Here is a 17,334-nt window from a genome sequence, read left to right on the forward strand (position 1 = left end):
TTTTTTTTTTTTGGTATTTATTATCACCAGGTTAAACACACACTGCCAAAGAGCCATTCATTGAGAATAAGTCAGTTGACAGCTATAAGGTATGTTTGCAAGGGTTTTCATGATTTACTTGCAATACGTGCTGAATACACACCATCCCCCATTTCCTGGAGTTTAATGCAGGAGAAAGGACTGTACTGAAATGAAAAATCAATCATTTTAGAGGCAAAAGGTAACTTTCTTTGAGAGCATAAATAAGTGCTGCTCAGCACTCCAATGTGATGAAAAATCATTGCTCAGCATCAATGGCCATCTTTGTGGAGAATTATAGAAGCTCTGGACCTTGTTAATAGACCTGAAAATCTACAGAAGCTTCAGGTCTCCTTAATCACCATTTCCTTAAACCTATGGGCTTCCCAGGTGGCGCAGAGGTAAAGAACCTGCCTGCCAGTGCAGGAGACACAAGAGACCTGGGTTTCATCCCTGAGTAGGGAAGATCCTCTGCAAAAGGAAATGGGAACACACTCTAGTATTAGCCTGGCATACCACAGTCCATGGGGTCGCACAGAGTTGAACTCAACGGAGTGACTGAGTACACATGGAATGACTAGCATGCAGTACTTTTCCCAGGCTTTCCTGAATTTCTTTAGCATCACTCCTTCTGGTCCATTCTAGCTCACTCAAGCCTGATAGTGATCCATCATTTCAGTGCTGGGGTGTGGACTGAAGAGTTTACATTGAAGTGCAACATTCAAACAGTTGAACCCAAAATAGTCACAGGTAAGGACCAATTACTTTTCTGGCTCATTTTAAAAATGCAACAAGAATCCATCGTTGATCTCATCTTCCCCACCCCCAAGCTAGGCTTTGATGATATTTTCTCAAGAACTTCAATTACCCTTTCTCAGTTGCTGCTGTAACCTCTTGGTCTTAACCATTCTTGCCCTTCAAACATGCTTGATTCCTTCCATAGAAAATACAAAAGCACAAAACATTTTCTTCCACCCACTCTACCTACCTCTGAAGTGAAGTGAAGTGAAAGTCTGTCAGTTGTGTCCAACTCTTTGCGACCCCATGGACTATACAGTCCATGGAATTCTCCAGGCCAGAACATAGGAGTGGGCAGCCATTCCCTTCTCCAGGGGATCTTCCCAACCCAGAGATTGAACCCAGGTGTCCCACATTGCAGGTGGATTCTTTACCAGCTGAGCCACAAACCTGCCTCTAATTCTTAGCAATCTGCCTTTCCTCCTCCCTACCACCATTTTGGAAGAATGTTCTATATTCCTGCCCCTACTCCTTATATTCTACCTCTTCCCCAGCCCCTGGACTCTGGTTTCACTACCAAATGCCCACCCTGTGTAGCTTTCTAAAAATTCAGATTACAGATGTTCAGGCCTCTCTTCCAGAAATCCCAGTTTAGTACATCTGGGCTAGGAATCAGAAATTCCTTTGGTTTTAAATCTCCATAGGAGGATTGAGAAGAATGGCCTTTGACCTCTGCAATCTAACTTCCACCCTTATCATGATATTCTCTCTTGAACATCCCTGATAACCTCTTGGTCACCAAGTTTAATGTTTTTTTTTTTTGTTTGTTTTTTTGGGTGCTCATCTTCCTGCAGCATCAGCTCTACTGACTCCACTCTCCAGAAATGAGTAAAATAAGACTTCTTCTTTGTCTTTTCTATGTCTTCTTCCCCAACAAGGACAGCCACTGAAGATATTCTTTAACACTTCATCCCCGGCTTTCCTTTTCTATGTACACCCTTGGCAGAGGCAGCCTCAGCACTCTTAAGTATCCAGGTTTTTAAGTTCCAGTTCTGCTTTTCCTACTGTCAAAAGCAGAGCACACAGTCAGAATCTCCACGTGGCACTAGAGGTAATGAATCCACCTCCAGTGCAGGAGACAAAAGAGACATGGGTTTGATCTCTGGGTCAGAAGGATCTCCTGGAGAAGCGCATGGCAACCCACTCTAGTATTCTTGTCTGGAGAATCCCTTGGACAGAGGAGCCTGGTGGGCTACAGTCTATAGGATCACAAAGAGTTGGACACGACTAAAGTGACTTAGCATGCACAAATGAGACCACTACAAGGAAAGGTATGAAAACTCAAGTTTTCAATCCTTCCTGAACATTGGATATATTTACAAAACTTATTGAAAATTCATACGTGCAGGTCCCACTGCCAGAAATTGATTCTGGAGGTCTGGTTTGAAACCCTGTCTATAGCTTGTATATTTCTCAAAGGTGCATAGATAATTGCTATGTGCACCAAAGTTTCAAAACCCTGCTACATATTGGGATCTGAAGTTCAGTAACATTTACCCTGAAAGATTCCATCAAGGAAAAAATGTGTCATTCCTTGAACTACCAACAGCAAATCGATTCATCATGTCAGGAGCAGCATCGAGGAATAAATCTAAGTTTACCCAGATGATACCAGGGTGCAGGTTTCCTGAACACAACCAGACTCTTTTCCTCCTTTTAAGGTCAGGCTCAGGATATTGCTCCAGCCAAACAAATCTAACTGCAAAGCCTCAAAGACTAATGGACCTCATTAATTAAATTTTATCAAGGATAAAGTGGTTACATGTCATCATATAAATACAGCAGGGGTCTCCAACCTCTGAGCCAGGGGTCAGTTGTTTTCATTTAGTCGCTGTCATGTCTGACTCCTTGGACCCTATGGACTACAGCACACTAGGCTTCCCTGTCCTTCACCATCTCTGGGAATTTGCTCAAATTCATGTCCCTTGAGTTGGTGATCTCATCTTCTGTCACCCTCTTCTCCTCCTGTCAAACCATGGACCAGTACCTCCTGTCAGATCAGAGGCAATATTAGATTATAAATAAAGTACACAATAAAAGCAATGTGCTTAAATTAAATCATCCCCAAACCATCTCCTCCATCCCTAGTCCATTGAAAAATTGTCTTCCGCAAAATCGGTCCCTGGTGCCAAAAAAGTTGGGGACCACAGATGTACAGCAAAACTTGATTTTAAAAATCTTCCTTAAAAGGGAACACTCCTACACTGTTGGTGAGAATGTTAGTTGGTACAGCCACTATGGGTAACAGTATGGAGGTTCCTCAGAAAACTAAAAATAGAACTACCATATAATCCAGCCATCCCACTCCTGGGCATATATCCCAGACAAAACTCTAATTCAAGAAGATACATGCATCTCCATGTTCATAGCAGCACTATTTACAATAGCCAAGACATAGAAACAACCTGAATGTCCATCAATGAATGGATAACGAGGATAAGGTAAATATAGACAACGGGAATCTACTCAGCCATAGAAAGAATGGAATAATACCATTTGGAGCAACATGGATGCAAGTAGAGACTATCACACTAAGTAAATCAGATGAAGACAAAGGTCATACAAATCACTCATGTGTAGAATCTAAATGTGACACAAATAAACCTATCTACAAAACAGAAACAGACTCATAGACATAGAGAACAGACTTGTAGTTGCCAAGGGTGTGGGGGGTTGGGTTAGAGGAAGGATGGAGTGAGATCAGCAGATGTACTTTTACATATAGAATGGATAAACAAGGTCCCACTATATAGCACAGAAAACTATATTCAGCATCCTCTGATAAATCATAATGGAAATGAATATTTAAAAAAGAATGTGCATACATATATATACATATACATATACATATATATATATATATATAACTGAATCACTGGTGCTGTACAGCAGAAATTAACACAACATTGCAAATCAGCTGTTGTTGTTCAGTTGCTAAGTCATGTCTGACTCCTTGCAACCCCATGGACTGCAGCACACCAGGCGTCCTTGTTGTGGGAATCAACTGTACTTCAATTAAAAAAATCTTCTGTAGCATTTTAAAAGATAATTTTGTTTATTTAATTTTGACTGTGCTGGGTCTTTGTTGCTGCATGGGCTTGTCTCTAGCTTCAGAGGGCAGGGGCTACTCTAGTTGCAATGCTCAGGCTTCTCATTGTGGTGGCTTCTCTTCCTGCATAGTGCAGGCTCTGTGTCACATGAGCGTCGGTATTTGTGGCACATGGGCTCAGTCGTTGCAGCTCCTGGGCTCTAGAGCACAGGCTCAATAGTTGTGGCACATGCACTAAGTTGCTTTGCGCATGTGGGATCATCCCAGACCAGGAATGGAACCCATGTCTTCTGTATTGGCAGGTGGATTCTTTACCACTGAGCCACCAGGGAAGCTCTTCTTTAAGAATTTTTATCCTAAGTTACACTCTGAAACAACTGCCAAAATAATCTTATTCTCTCCCTATCCCTCTACCTCCCCTTCTGCATTTTGACCATTTTTGGTGGGGACAAATCCACTTATCTTTTAAAACCATGACTTCTGAAAGCTCTCCCTCCATGGGAAATAGCAGCCTTTGGTGATGGCTATGGTAACCATGGTCACCATCTTTACCTGAACCCAGGTCCATTTTGGTAATCTGTAGATTCAATACCTTCCCATGTATGGTATACCTTCCACTAAAATGTCAGACCCATCAGAGGCAGCAAGTTTAAGCGAGGATTGGTAACTAGGCAATGGTCAGCTATGAGGTCCAGAAGAAAACAATTAAGAAACATCAAAGAGTAAAACTAAGAAGAGGATTGATTATCTATCAGGAAATGTATCCAGAGAAATTCAATGAGAAGTGATGAGTGCAGTGAAGAAATGCAAAGCTTTAAAACAAAAAATCAGAGCTGTGATGAACCAAAAGCTAAGTTGAATGGAAAAAGACCAAAGTACATAATAATATAAGAATATGCTAAGATCTATGTCCTAAAGTAACATTCACTGCTGAAAGAAATAATCTTCCTGTCTTGGCTTGTACTCAACAACAGCCAGGACCAAATTCCATTCACCTCTGTGTAGAGCCTGGCACATGAGTGGAGGCATGAACAAATGAGTTGATTGCTGATACATGATCTGAACTCAGTTGTACTGCTTTTTTTAAATATATAGTTGACCCTTGAACAATGTAGGCTTGAACTGCACAGGTCCACTTATATGTAGATTTTTTTCAACAGCAATTGCCATAGTACTATAGGATGCGGTTGGTTGAATCTGCTGGTGTAGAACCACAGGTAAGGAGGGCTAATAAAAGCTATATGAGGATTTTCCTCTGTGCAGAGTGGGCATCCCTAACCACTCTCTCCTCCATGTTGTTCAAGGTTCAACTCTACTAACTTCTTGCGTGTTGACACAACTCAAGTGATTTGTTTTAAAGGATACAGTATCACTCAAAATCATTTTACTATCTAGCTTACTCCCCATCAACCCTTTCTCTCTGTGTCTTTGAAACGATCAGAAAAACCATGTGTATTTGTGTCTATGTGTGTTTCACAGGAGAACCATAATACTCCCTATCAACTTCCCAGAAAATCATATCCATTTTCAATAATACAACTTCAAACTTCTCAGCACTTATGAATGTTTCACAAGCCTAAGAAAATAAGATATTAGCAATAGTATAAATAAAACACTGGCTATTTAGATATAGTCAAATACATATATCATTTTCACAAATGGATTCAAATTACTAACATGTGTTTGCATGTGGTCTTTCACGTACACAATAAAATGTTAGGGTAAATACTGGGTTAATTTTAATAAATACTCTTTGTTTAGACTGTAGATTGTATTATAGAATCAACAAGAATTTGTTGAGCTGATTAAAATAAGAGTAGATATGAATGCACCAAATTAGTCATGCAAAAGTGTTCATATCTCATTCAACACAGAAAGTAAAATATAAATTCTTTATACTGAATATTATATCATCAACTATGACTTGAGGATAGGTGATTGATTCAGTGTCTTGTACATCATATTAGCTGATTGTTCTATTCCACATAAGATTCAAGGTATTAATTTTAGTTTTTAATGTCTCTATGTTTTAGGAACTACATCCTTGAGCAAATAACTAGATATGCTAAAATGATCTTGCTACAGTTTCCCATATATAGAATCTGGGTTATCTTTGATTTAGTGTAGTTAAATGAAAATCTCTGAACTTTTCGGTACAGAATAGTACACTATTTCAAAATCATAATAAACTCACCCCGTTTGGAAATGGCTATGGCCCCAGGTTCTATTATTAGCCTGATACTATAGAGGTTCAAATTAAAATTTTTCCTTTCCTCACCAAGCACTTTTTGGATAAAATTTGGCCTTTCTTCTATACAGCCTACACTCAAACGAACAACTAAGTTACAAAAACAATAACAACTGTCACACTGAATAGACTGTTGGTATCAGCACAACTCTTTCTGATGCATATTTTAGTCCATGTGACAGTTCTAGTTCTAATTGTCCATTAGTAAATTGGCATTCTAGTTTTTAAAAAATAAATTACTCTCTCATTCGCCTTTGTTCATCTTGCCCTGAAACCACCTGGAGTGAGGATCATCTTGCAGCAAATGATACTGACATTGTTCCTTGTGGGCTGACACATATGGTGCCAATGGCAGGATCAATTAAGGACAAGGATAAAAATTAGGTGGCTGGGGGAAAGTGAAATAAGAGCAATTAAGTTGTTGGAAGACACTCCCATCAGGAGACAATGAAAAACAGTATGGTGCCCCATTAGTTCTTTAATTCTTTTACCACTCTGAAGAACCCAGGAGACCTGACTCCAAATTCAATTCCAAAATCAAATAATCTTTTAAAAAAATCAAATACTGGATATTATCCATAGTTTGGAAAAATAATTTACAAATTCGTTATAGCTTCTTTGTATACAATTTGTCAGTGTTGGATTACATGTTTTCTGTTTGATGGAAGCTACTAATATTAAAACAAGTGAAAAAGTTTTGGGTTTTGATGTTTGAATTTCATATTGATATTTTCAACAATAGAAACTTAGATTTAACCAATATTTCCATGTTAACTATGACTATAATTTACTCATAAGTAGGGCTTCTCAGGTAGCACAGTGTTCAAAAATCTGCCTGTCAAGCAGGAGATGTAGATTTCATAATTGGGTCAGGAAGATCCTCTCGAGAAGAAAATGGTAACCCACTTCAGTAGTCTTGCCAGGGAAATCCCATGGACAGAGGAGCCTGGTGGGTTGTAGCCCATGGGGTTGCAGAGAGTCCAGCATGACTTAGTGACTAAACAACAACAACAAGAACTTAAAAAATTGTCTCCAAAATAGCTCTCCAATTGATGTTAGCAAAAGGTTAATTCAGTTATGAATTTTTTTTCCCAAATGAAGACTTAAATTCCTATCTTTTAGTACAATATAGTCAGTCCTTATTTTTTCAACCCATTTATCACATGTTCTTCCATTTTGCACTAATAACAATTAACTTCTTCAAGTTACTGAATTTTACAAATAACCACGAGGAAATAAACAAGGAGGCTATAGCATCACTATTCTGACATTTTAATAAATAGATGTATGTTAATTATTTATGTTATTTTGCAACATGCCAGTAAATGCTTTCTAATGCTTACTGTAGAGGCAATGAAATCTTCATAATTTTATATCTGTCATCCCTTACTATTAAGTTGTTCACTGGAAATGTAAAGTGACACTCTTCATAGGATTATGAGAATTAGATTTTGGGATTGCTGATGTTTGAGCCATTGTATGGCTACAATTTCTGTAATTAGTTATCCCAGAAAGAATTCCATTTTATTATATGCTGATGTCATTGCTTTCATATTGCTTTTTGGAATGACTTTTGTGTGCATATTAATCATCATTAAAAACCAATTGCCTATTTCTTAAAATTAAGATATAGTTGATTTAAAATATTATGTTAGTTACGGGTGAATACCATGGTGATTCAGTATTTGTATAGGTTGTACTCCTTCTAAAGTTATTTCAAAATAATGGCTATATTTCCCTGTGCTGTGTCTGTCCAACCTAATGACTCGTTAGTTCGGGCGGTGGCGGAGGGGGGGGCGGTGTATAATAGCTCTCAATCTGCCAGTAACCATTCAATTTTCCAGTTCCTAGCTATTCAAAGTAGAGTTCCATTCTAAGTTCTTGCTGATATCTGGTATTAGATCCCAGTGAATCAGGGAATGCCCCACCTGAGAATAGATGACCTTCCTAACTCCCTGTTTGCCTATAAAGAGCCCTGCGGTTGGGGAATTCCTCCACAGTCATACCTGATGTTTCTGGCTTTTACCCCTGGGTTCACTACTGGGCTCTCTGACTCTCACTTAACACCCATGTGTGGATTAGCATGCGTGTGTGACCTGCCCAATGTTAAGTTCACTTTCTCCCCTGGACATCACCTGCCTTACTAGTCTTTTCAGGCCTGTACTCTCCTCCAGGTTTCTGTTTATGGAAGAAGATTAGGAGGATCAGATGGGGAAAAGAAAAAAAATCTGTGCATGGTATTTTACTTTTTACTGTCTTAATCTGTCCAGGCTGCTATAACAGAATACCACAGACTGAGTGGCTTATAAACAACAGAAATTTATTCCTCATATTTATTCCTCATATTCTGGAGGCTGGAAAGTCCAAGATTAAGGTATCAGCAGATTCAGTATTTAGTAAGCCCGGTTCCTGGCTTATAGATGGTGCTCTTTTTGCTGTGTCCCCACATTATGGAAGGGTGCTGGAGCTCTGTGGGCTCTCCTTTATCTAATCTTACCCATGGGGGCTCCACCCTCATGACCTAATCACCTCCCAAAGGCCCTACCTCCTAACACCATCACACTGGAGGTTCGGTTTCACTATATGAATTTAGGGGGATACAAACATTCAATCTATAGCATTTACATTCCATTTTAAGACTTTTAGAACTTCATGCTTGCTTTGTCATTCAGTCATGTCTGACTCTTTGTGACCCTTTGGACTGTACTCCTCTGTCCGTGGGGTTTTTCAGGCAAAAAGACTGGAGCAGGTTGCTATTTCCTTCTCCAGGGGATCTTCCCGACCCAGGGATCAAACCCACATCTTCTGTGTCTCCTGCATTGCAGACAGATTCCTTACCTATTTTGCTATTGGGAGGCCCTTAAAACTTCAGATTATTAAGTAAAATAAAATTTTTTTAATTAATTTATTTTAATTGGAGGCTAATATTGTAAAAATATTGTATTGGTTTTGCCATACATTGACATGTATCCTCCATGGGTGTACATGTGTTCCCCATCATGAACCCCCCTCCCACCTTCCGTCCCCATCCCATCCCTCTGGGTCATCCCAGTGCACCAGCCCCGAGCACCCTGTATCATGCATTGGAACTTAAAGATCATTAAAAAAGGACTCATAGGCATTTTTGAACAGCTAGTACTTTAAATTATTAAAATGAAATAAAATATGAAACTTTACTTTCTCAGTTGTAGTAGCAACATTCCCAGGGCTTAATAATCATATGTGGCTAGTGTCCACCGTATTGTGCAAGCAGATGGAACACTGACATCATCAAAGAGAGTGCTACATTGAAGAGTGGTGCTCAGGATACTTTAAACAGCTTCTTCATTGTTACTGTTTAGCCACTAAGTCGTGTCTGGCTCTTTTGAGATCCCATGGACAGTAGCCCACCAGGCTCCTCAGTCCATGGGACTTTTCCTGGCAAGAACACTGGAGGGGGTTGCCATTTCCTCTTCCATGGGATCTTGTGGACCAAGGGATTGAACCTACATCTCTTACGTTGCAGACAGATTCTTTACCACTGAGCCACCAGGGAAGTTCATATAACGTCTTCACTTACTGATAGCAACCCTATGGGGTAGGACATCATCCCAAGGTTTACACAGGAGGACACAGAGATTCAGTGGACCTTAAAGGGCCCACCCAGTGATCAAGTGAAAGAGCCAGAGGTTGAGATCAGAAGAACTGAGAGCCATTTAGACTCAAGATTTAACTATGGATCTGTCTGATCCTAACTTTCCACTATACTAGATTCTAGATTCCTGACTGCTAATGATATGAACATCTATTTAGAATATACTTTTGTCATTGGTCATCTGTTTCAATTCCCTAGCTTTATACATGAGGCCAGGAAAGAAATCCATTTCAAAGTCCAAATGCTAGCAAATGACAAGGTGCTAACCTTTCACAAGGTTGCTTTTCCTGCTGTCACATCTCTTTTTCAGACCTAGTTTAGTGATAAGGTATTGGGAAAATTAGAGAAAAGAAAGTGAAAGGGCTCAGTCGTGTCTGACTCTTTGTGACCCCATGGATTATACAGTCCATGGAATTCTCCAGGCCAGAATACTGGAGTGGGTAGACTTTCCCTTCTCCAGGAGATCTTCCCAACCTGGGAAGTGAACCAGGGTCTCCTGCCACTGCAGGTGGATTCCTTACCAACTGAGCTATCAGGGAAGCCCAGTACAAACTGACACAGTGTTTAGCATAAAGTTAAGACTTATTAAATATGAAAGAGAAAAGAAATTCGTATTTAAAGGTCTTAACTTTATGCTGGAGAAGGCAATGGCACCCCACTCCAGTACTCTTGCCTGGAAAATCCCATGGACGAAGAGCCTGGTAGGCTGCAGTCCATGGGGTCGCTGAGGGTCAGACACCACTGAGCGACTTCACTTTCACTTTTCACTTTCATGCATTGGAGAAGGAAATGGCAACCCACTCCGGTGTTCTTGCCTGGAGAATCCCAGGGACGGGGGAGCCTGGTGGGCTGCCGTCTATGGGGTCGCACAGAGTCGGACACGACTGAAGCGACTTAGCAGCAGCAGCAGCAGCAGCAGCAACTTTATGCTAAACACTGTGTCAGTCTGTACAAGAATGCTGTCAAGTAGGTATTATCCTCATTTTGCAAACAAGGAAACAGGCATAGAGAATATGTGATAGATTGATTCCCTTGAGTCTCTCCCATAATTTGAGCAGTGATTTGTCCTAGTCCTAGTAAAGAGCAATTATTTTAGAGTTAATTTCACTTCCTTTGTCAACATTTTTGTACAGGTAATTATTAATCCCTTATTCACTGCTTTTATATCTTACATAATGTGGCAATGGACTAATCCCTGTGGTATTCATAGTCTTGTCATTTTCGGTGTCCTCCAGAAAGAGATGACTTTTTGGAAAAATGACACTGATCTTATGACTCAGCTATAGTGATAATACCTGGCAATATGAGGACACTGTCTTGGGAGATGCAACATGTACTCTAGGCCTGTAGCCTAAATATATTGCCATTTCTTTAATGGTTAGAATATAAGGAATCTGGGAAGCCATCTGGGTAGTAGAGCTGGTGTTTCTTGTGAAAGTACCTAATGATTCATTTGCAGAGTAACTACTTCTTGGCTAAGATTTTTAACTGTTGATTTAAGACGTTAATGTCCCAAATAGGAATGCTTCTTCCTAGAAGTCAAATAATGATTGATTCCATCGCATTAGAAGCAAATACTCCAAGTGCCATTTCAGGAATGGAGGGTGGGGGCACAGATCATGGTTTTAGCTGGGGGATTTCTCAGAGTGTGGGAAAAATAAGATTGCTGCTTCCCCATGGGACATAGAAGGACTATAGTTAAAATCTGAAGAATCTCAAACAGCACCTCCATGTATTATGATGCCAGTAGTAAAGATTCAGAAGATCACAATCTTATACTTGCAGACTCACAGGAAATAACCTTTTCTCTGGTTCTAGTCTGCTCTAACTAGAGGCAGCAGAGATGGGCCGGGGAAGGAGGAGAGGGTTTGCATTAGACCATGTGTGGTTAGTCACTCAGTTGTGTCCAACTCTTTGCACCCCCATGAACTGTAGCCTACCAGACTCTTCTGGAGATCCCAGGGGAAAATACTAGACTGGGTTGCCAAGCCCTGCTCCAAGGGATCTTCCCAACCCAGGGATCAAACCCAGGTCTCCCACACTGCAGGTGGATTCTTTACCATCTAAGTGACCAGGGAAGCCCTGCATTAGACCAGTAGCCCTCAAACTTGGCAATCATCAGAAACATCTGTAGGGGTTCTTAAGACACAGACTGCTGAGACTCATCACAGAGTTTCAGATTCACTCAGATATTTAAACACATAACACAGAGAAGGACTAAAACTGAGTCTCACTAATGGAGCCTCTTCAAATATTCATGCAGTCCTACTGCTGAGAACCCCAACTTTGCCTGGGATGTGCCCTGCCCAAGATTTAGCAACACCTTCAATTTTGAGAGAGACATACAAAAGATACAATAAGTTGATTTTATGTAACACTAGCCAGACTTGGTTTATTTTTCTTATAACCAAAGGAATATTAACTAATATACAGGTCCTATGCCAAATTTTTCAGAAAAGTGATTGTACTAGATCATTACTTAATAACTCCCTGTGATGCCAGAAATCATTCTCATTTCATAAATGAAGAAATAAATGTAGTCTCTACATTGACACACATAGAGAATAAGGCCAACCGTCTGACTGGCTTCACAGTTCATATTCTTTTCTCTTACCTCACTCCTGAAGGAAGTGGAGCTAGGACCACAATGCTGTCTGGATACCTAATGTTAAGCCACCTGGTTTCCAGGACCTTTAAAATCTAATACCTCTTTTTGGACTATAAAGTATGATGGGGAAATTAATTTTTTAAAGGAAATAAGATAAAGAAAACCACCAATATCAAAATATAGTATCTCATGCTATACAAGAAGGTAAACAATTTGCGTAATTTCTTAATGTTTTTTTTTAATGAAATGTAGTGTTATTTCTAAGTCCATAATGGAATTCAAATGAGGTTAAGAACCAACACGTAGAAAAGGCCATTGTTTACTAATTAGTAGAAGGATTTATAATTACTATCTCAAAAAAGTATTCAAAAGGCAGGTCTCTGATTACATGCAATTGCACTGTAAAGTCAGATACTTCTAAAATTGTTTTTTAAAAAGAGTTTGTTTTCTTATATAATTAAGGAATTTCTCTTACTACTTCATTTGCAGCATTAGCTTTTTCTAGGTCCTTTCAAATACTTAACATACTGGAAACCATCTACCCAGGCCTTGACCAAAGTATCATAAATCCAAATTAATCTGATTTAAGGAGATTTTATTCTAAGTTCAGCTTTTCATTAGCTCTTCACAGACATCTCTGAGCATAAACATTTGAAGCCTTTGAAATTTATTAACACATTGTAACTTTTGATTAGGCTATCTACCTTCTCACCTTCAGCCAAGTCAATCCTGAAATGAAGTTGTCCCAGAGAAACAAAGAAAACAAAATCACTTTCAAAACATCTACGAAATTGTGTCCAAGGACACAGAGATATTCTCCAAGACCTACCCAAATCCAGGAATTATTGATTAGTCAAAGAAGTGGGCAGATATTTGGAAGTACTATATCAGAATAAACATTGCAGCTGTGTGGTTAAACATATAATGGATAACTAAAATATTTCCTTCTTCTAATTACAATTCATTTAAAATATAATTTTGAAGGCTTATGCTGCTAATTGTTTTGTTTTTGTTTTCCCTTAACTAGGTTATAAGCCCTTTAAAGGATTATGTCTCATGCCTGTGTTTCCCTACAATGCCTAGCACAGAACTGAGTAAATAACAGATTAGAAGTAACAAATGTCTTATTTCCCATCTCCACTTTAGTGGCAGTGCCTTCCTGGAGAAGTACACTGAGAGGGATTGGGAATTCATGACTAGACTCCACCAAGCAAAATTGCAGATCATTGATTAGTGATGTCTGCTCAGAAAGTAGCTCAGAAAGTAGCAACATGCAAGTTATCTGTTTTTATATCTCACTGCTGCTGCTGCTGCTGCTAAGTCACTTCAGTCATGCCGACTCTGTGTGACCCCATAGACGTCAGCCCACCAGGCTCTCCTGCCCCTGGGATTCTCCAGGCAAGAACACTGGAGTGGGTTGCCATTTCCTTCTCCAATGCATGAAAGTGAAAAAGTGAAAGTGAAGTCGCTCAGTCATGTCCGACTCTTAGAGACCCCATGGACTGCAGCCTACCAGCTTCCTCCATCCATGGGATTTTCCAGGCAAGAGTACTGGAGTTGGGTGCCATTGCCTTCTCCTTACATCTCACTAGTTGACATTTATTTCATGCTTGTTAAATAAAAAATATACACAGGGGAAAAAGGATGACGTCAGTTAAATATTCCCACTGAGTTTAATTTTCATCCACATTCAATAAAAATTATACTGCATGTGAGTTCAGTATTAAACAAAGAATCAATAAACTTTGTAATTTAAAGGAATACCAACTAGCTTACAAGACAGACAGGTCATGGTGGAGAGTTCTGACAAAATGTGGTCCACTGGAGAAGGGAATGGCAAAACACTTCAGTATTTTTGCCTTGAGAACCCCATGAACAGTGTGAAAAGGCAAAAAGATGGGACACTGAAAGATGAACTCCCCAGGTCAGTAGGTGCCCAATATGCTACAGGAGATCAGTGGAGAAATAACTGCAGAAAGAATGAAGACCTGGAGCCAAAGCAAAAACAACACCCAGTTGTGGATGTGACTGGTGATGGAAGTGAAGTCCAATACTGTAAAGAGCAATACTGCATAGGAACCTGGAATGTTAGGTCCATGAATCAAGGCAAATTAGAAGTGGTCAAACAGGAGATGGCAAGAGTGAACACCGACATTTTAGGAATCAGCAAATTAAAATAGACTGGAATGGGTGAATTTAACTCAGATGACCATTATATCTACTACTGTGGGCAGGAATCCCTTAGAAGAAATGGAGTAGCCATCATGGTCAACAAAAGAGTTCGAAATGCAGTACTTGGATGCAATCTCAAAAACGACAGAATGATCTCTGTTCATTTCCAAGGCAAACCATTCAATATCACAGTAATCCAAGTCTATGCCCCAACCAGTAATGCTGAAGAAGCTGAAGTTGAACGGTTCTATGAAGACCTATAAGACCTTTTAGAACTAACACCCAAAAAAGATGTCCTTTTCATTATAGGGGACTGGAATGCAAAAGTAGGAAGTCAAGAAATATCTGGAAAAACACGCAAATTTGGCCTAGGAGTACAGAATGAAGCAGGTCAAAGGCTAACAGTTTTGCCAAGAGGACACACTGGTCATAGCAAACACCCTCTTCCAACAACACAAGAGAAGAATCTATACACAATCATCACCAGATGGTCAATACTGATATCAAAGTGATTATATTCTTTGCAGCCAAAGATGGAGAAGCTCTACACAGTCAGCAAAAGCATGACCAGGAGCTGACTGTGACTCAGATCATGAACTCCTTATTGCCAAATTCAGACTGAAATTGAAGAAAGTAGGGAAAACCACTAGACCATTCAGGTATGACCTAAACCAAATCCCTTATGATTATACAGTGGAAGTGACAAATAGATTCAAGGGATTAGATCGGATAGACAGAGTGCCTGAAGAACTATGGACGAAGGTTCGTGACATTGTGCAAGAAGCAATGATCAAGACCATCCCCAAGAAAAGAAGTGCAAAAAGGCAAAATGGTTGTCTGAGGAGGACTTACGAATAGCTATGAAAAGAAGAGAACCAAAAGGCAAAGGAGAAAAGGAAAGATATACCCACCATTTGAATGCAGGGTTCCAAAGAATATCAAGGAGAGATAAGAAAGCCTTCCTTGGTGATCAATGCAAAGAAATAGAGGAAAACAATAGAGGTCTCTTCAAGAAAATTAGAAATACCAAGGGAACATTTCATGCAAAGATGGGCACAATAAAGGACAGAAATGGTATGGACTTAACAGAAGCAGAAGATATTAAGAAGAGGTGGCAAGAATACACAGAAGAACTATACAAAAGACATCTTCACAACCCAGATAATCACAATGGTGTGATAATTCACCTAGAGCCAGACATTCTGGAATGTGAAGTCCAGTGGCCTTAGGAAACATCACTACGAACAAAGCTAGTGGAGGTGATGGAATTCCAGTTGAGCTATTTCAAATCCTGAAAGATGACGCTGTGAAAGTGCTGCACTCAAAATGCCAGCAAATTTGGAAAACTCAGCAGTGGCCACAGGACTGGAAAAGGTCAGTTTTCATTCCAATCCCAAAGAAAGGCAATGCCAAAGAACGCTCAAACTACCGCACAAAATTGCACTCATCTCACACAGTAGCAAGGTAATGCTCAAAATTCTCCAAGCCAGGCTTCAACAGTACATGAACTGTGAACTTCCAGGTGTTCAAGCTGGGTTTAGAAAAGGCAGAGGAACCAGAGATCAAATTGCCAGCATCTGCTGGATCATGGAAAAAGCAAGAGAGTTCCAGAAAAGCATCTATTTCTGCGCTATTGACTATGCCAAAGCCTTTGACTGTGTGGATCACAACAGACTGTGGAAAATTCTTCAAGAGATGGGAATACCAGACCACCTGACCTGCTTCCTGAGGAATCTGTACGCAGGTCAAGAAGCAAGAGTTAGAACTGGACATGGAACAACAGACTGGTTCCAAATCAGGAAAGGGGTACATCAAGGCTATATACTGTCACCCTGTTTATTTAACTTATATGCAGAGTACATCATGAGAAATGCTGGACTGGATGCAGCACAAGCTGGAATCAAGATTGCTGGGAGAAATACCAATAACCTCAGATATGCAGATGACACCACCCTTATGGCAGAAAGTGAAGAAGAACTAAAAAGACTCTTGATGAAAATGAAAGAGGAGAGAAAAAGTTGGCTTAAAATTCAAAATTCAGAAAACTTAAGATCATCTGGTCCCATCACTTCTTGGCAAATAGATGGGGAAACAGTGGAAACAGCGAAAGACTTTATTTTGGGTGCTCCAAAATCACTGCAGATGGTGACTGCAGCCATGAAATTAAAAGATGCTTGCTTCTTGGAAGAAAAGCCATGACCAACCTAGCAGCAGAGATATTCAGTTCAGTTGAGTTCAGTTCAGTCACTCAGTCATGTCCGACTCTTTGCAACCCCATGAATCGCAGCACGCCAGGCCTCCCTGTCCATCACCAACTCCCTGAGTTCCCTCAGACTCACGTCCATCGAGTCAGAGATACCATCCAGCCATCTCACCCTCTGTCGTCCCCTTCTCCTCCTGCCCTCAATCCCTCCCAGCGTCAGAGTCTTTTCCAATGAGTCAACTCTTCGCATGAGGTGGTCAAAGTACTAGAGTTTCAGCTTTAGCATCATTCCTTCCAAAGAAATCCCAGGGCTGATCTCCTGCAGAATGGACTGATTGGATCTCCTTGCAGTCCAAGGGACTCTGAAGAGTCTTCTCCAACACTACAGTTCAAAAGCATCAAATCTTTAGCGCTCAGCTTTCTTCACAGTCCAACTCTCACATCCATACATGACTACTGGAAAAACCATAGCCTTGACTAGACGGACCTTTGTTGGCAAAGTAATGTCTCTGCTTTTGAATACGCTATCTAGGTTGGTCATAACTTTCCTTCCAAGAAGGAAGCGTCTTTTAATTTCATGGCTGCAATCACTATCTGCAGTGAT

The sequence above is a fragment of the Bison bison genome, unplaced genomic scaffold (genome assembly GCF_000754665.1).
Source record: "Bison bison bison isolate TAMUID 2011002044 unplaced genomic scaffold, Bison_UMD1.0 scf7180017864241, whole genome shotgun sequence".
In the NCBI taxonomy this organism is placed as follows: Eukaryota; Metazoa; Chordata; class Mammalia; order Artiodactyla; family Bovidae; genus Bison; species Bison bison.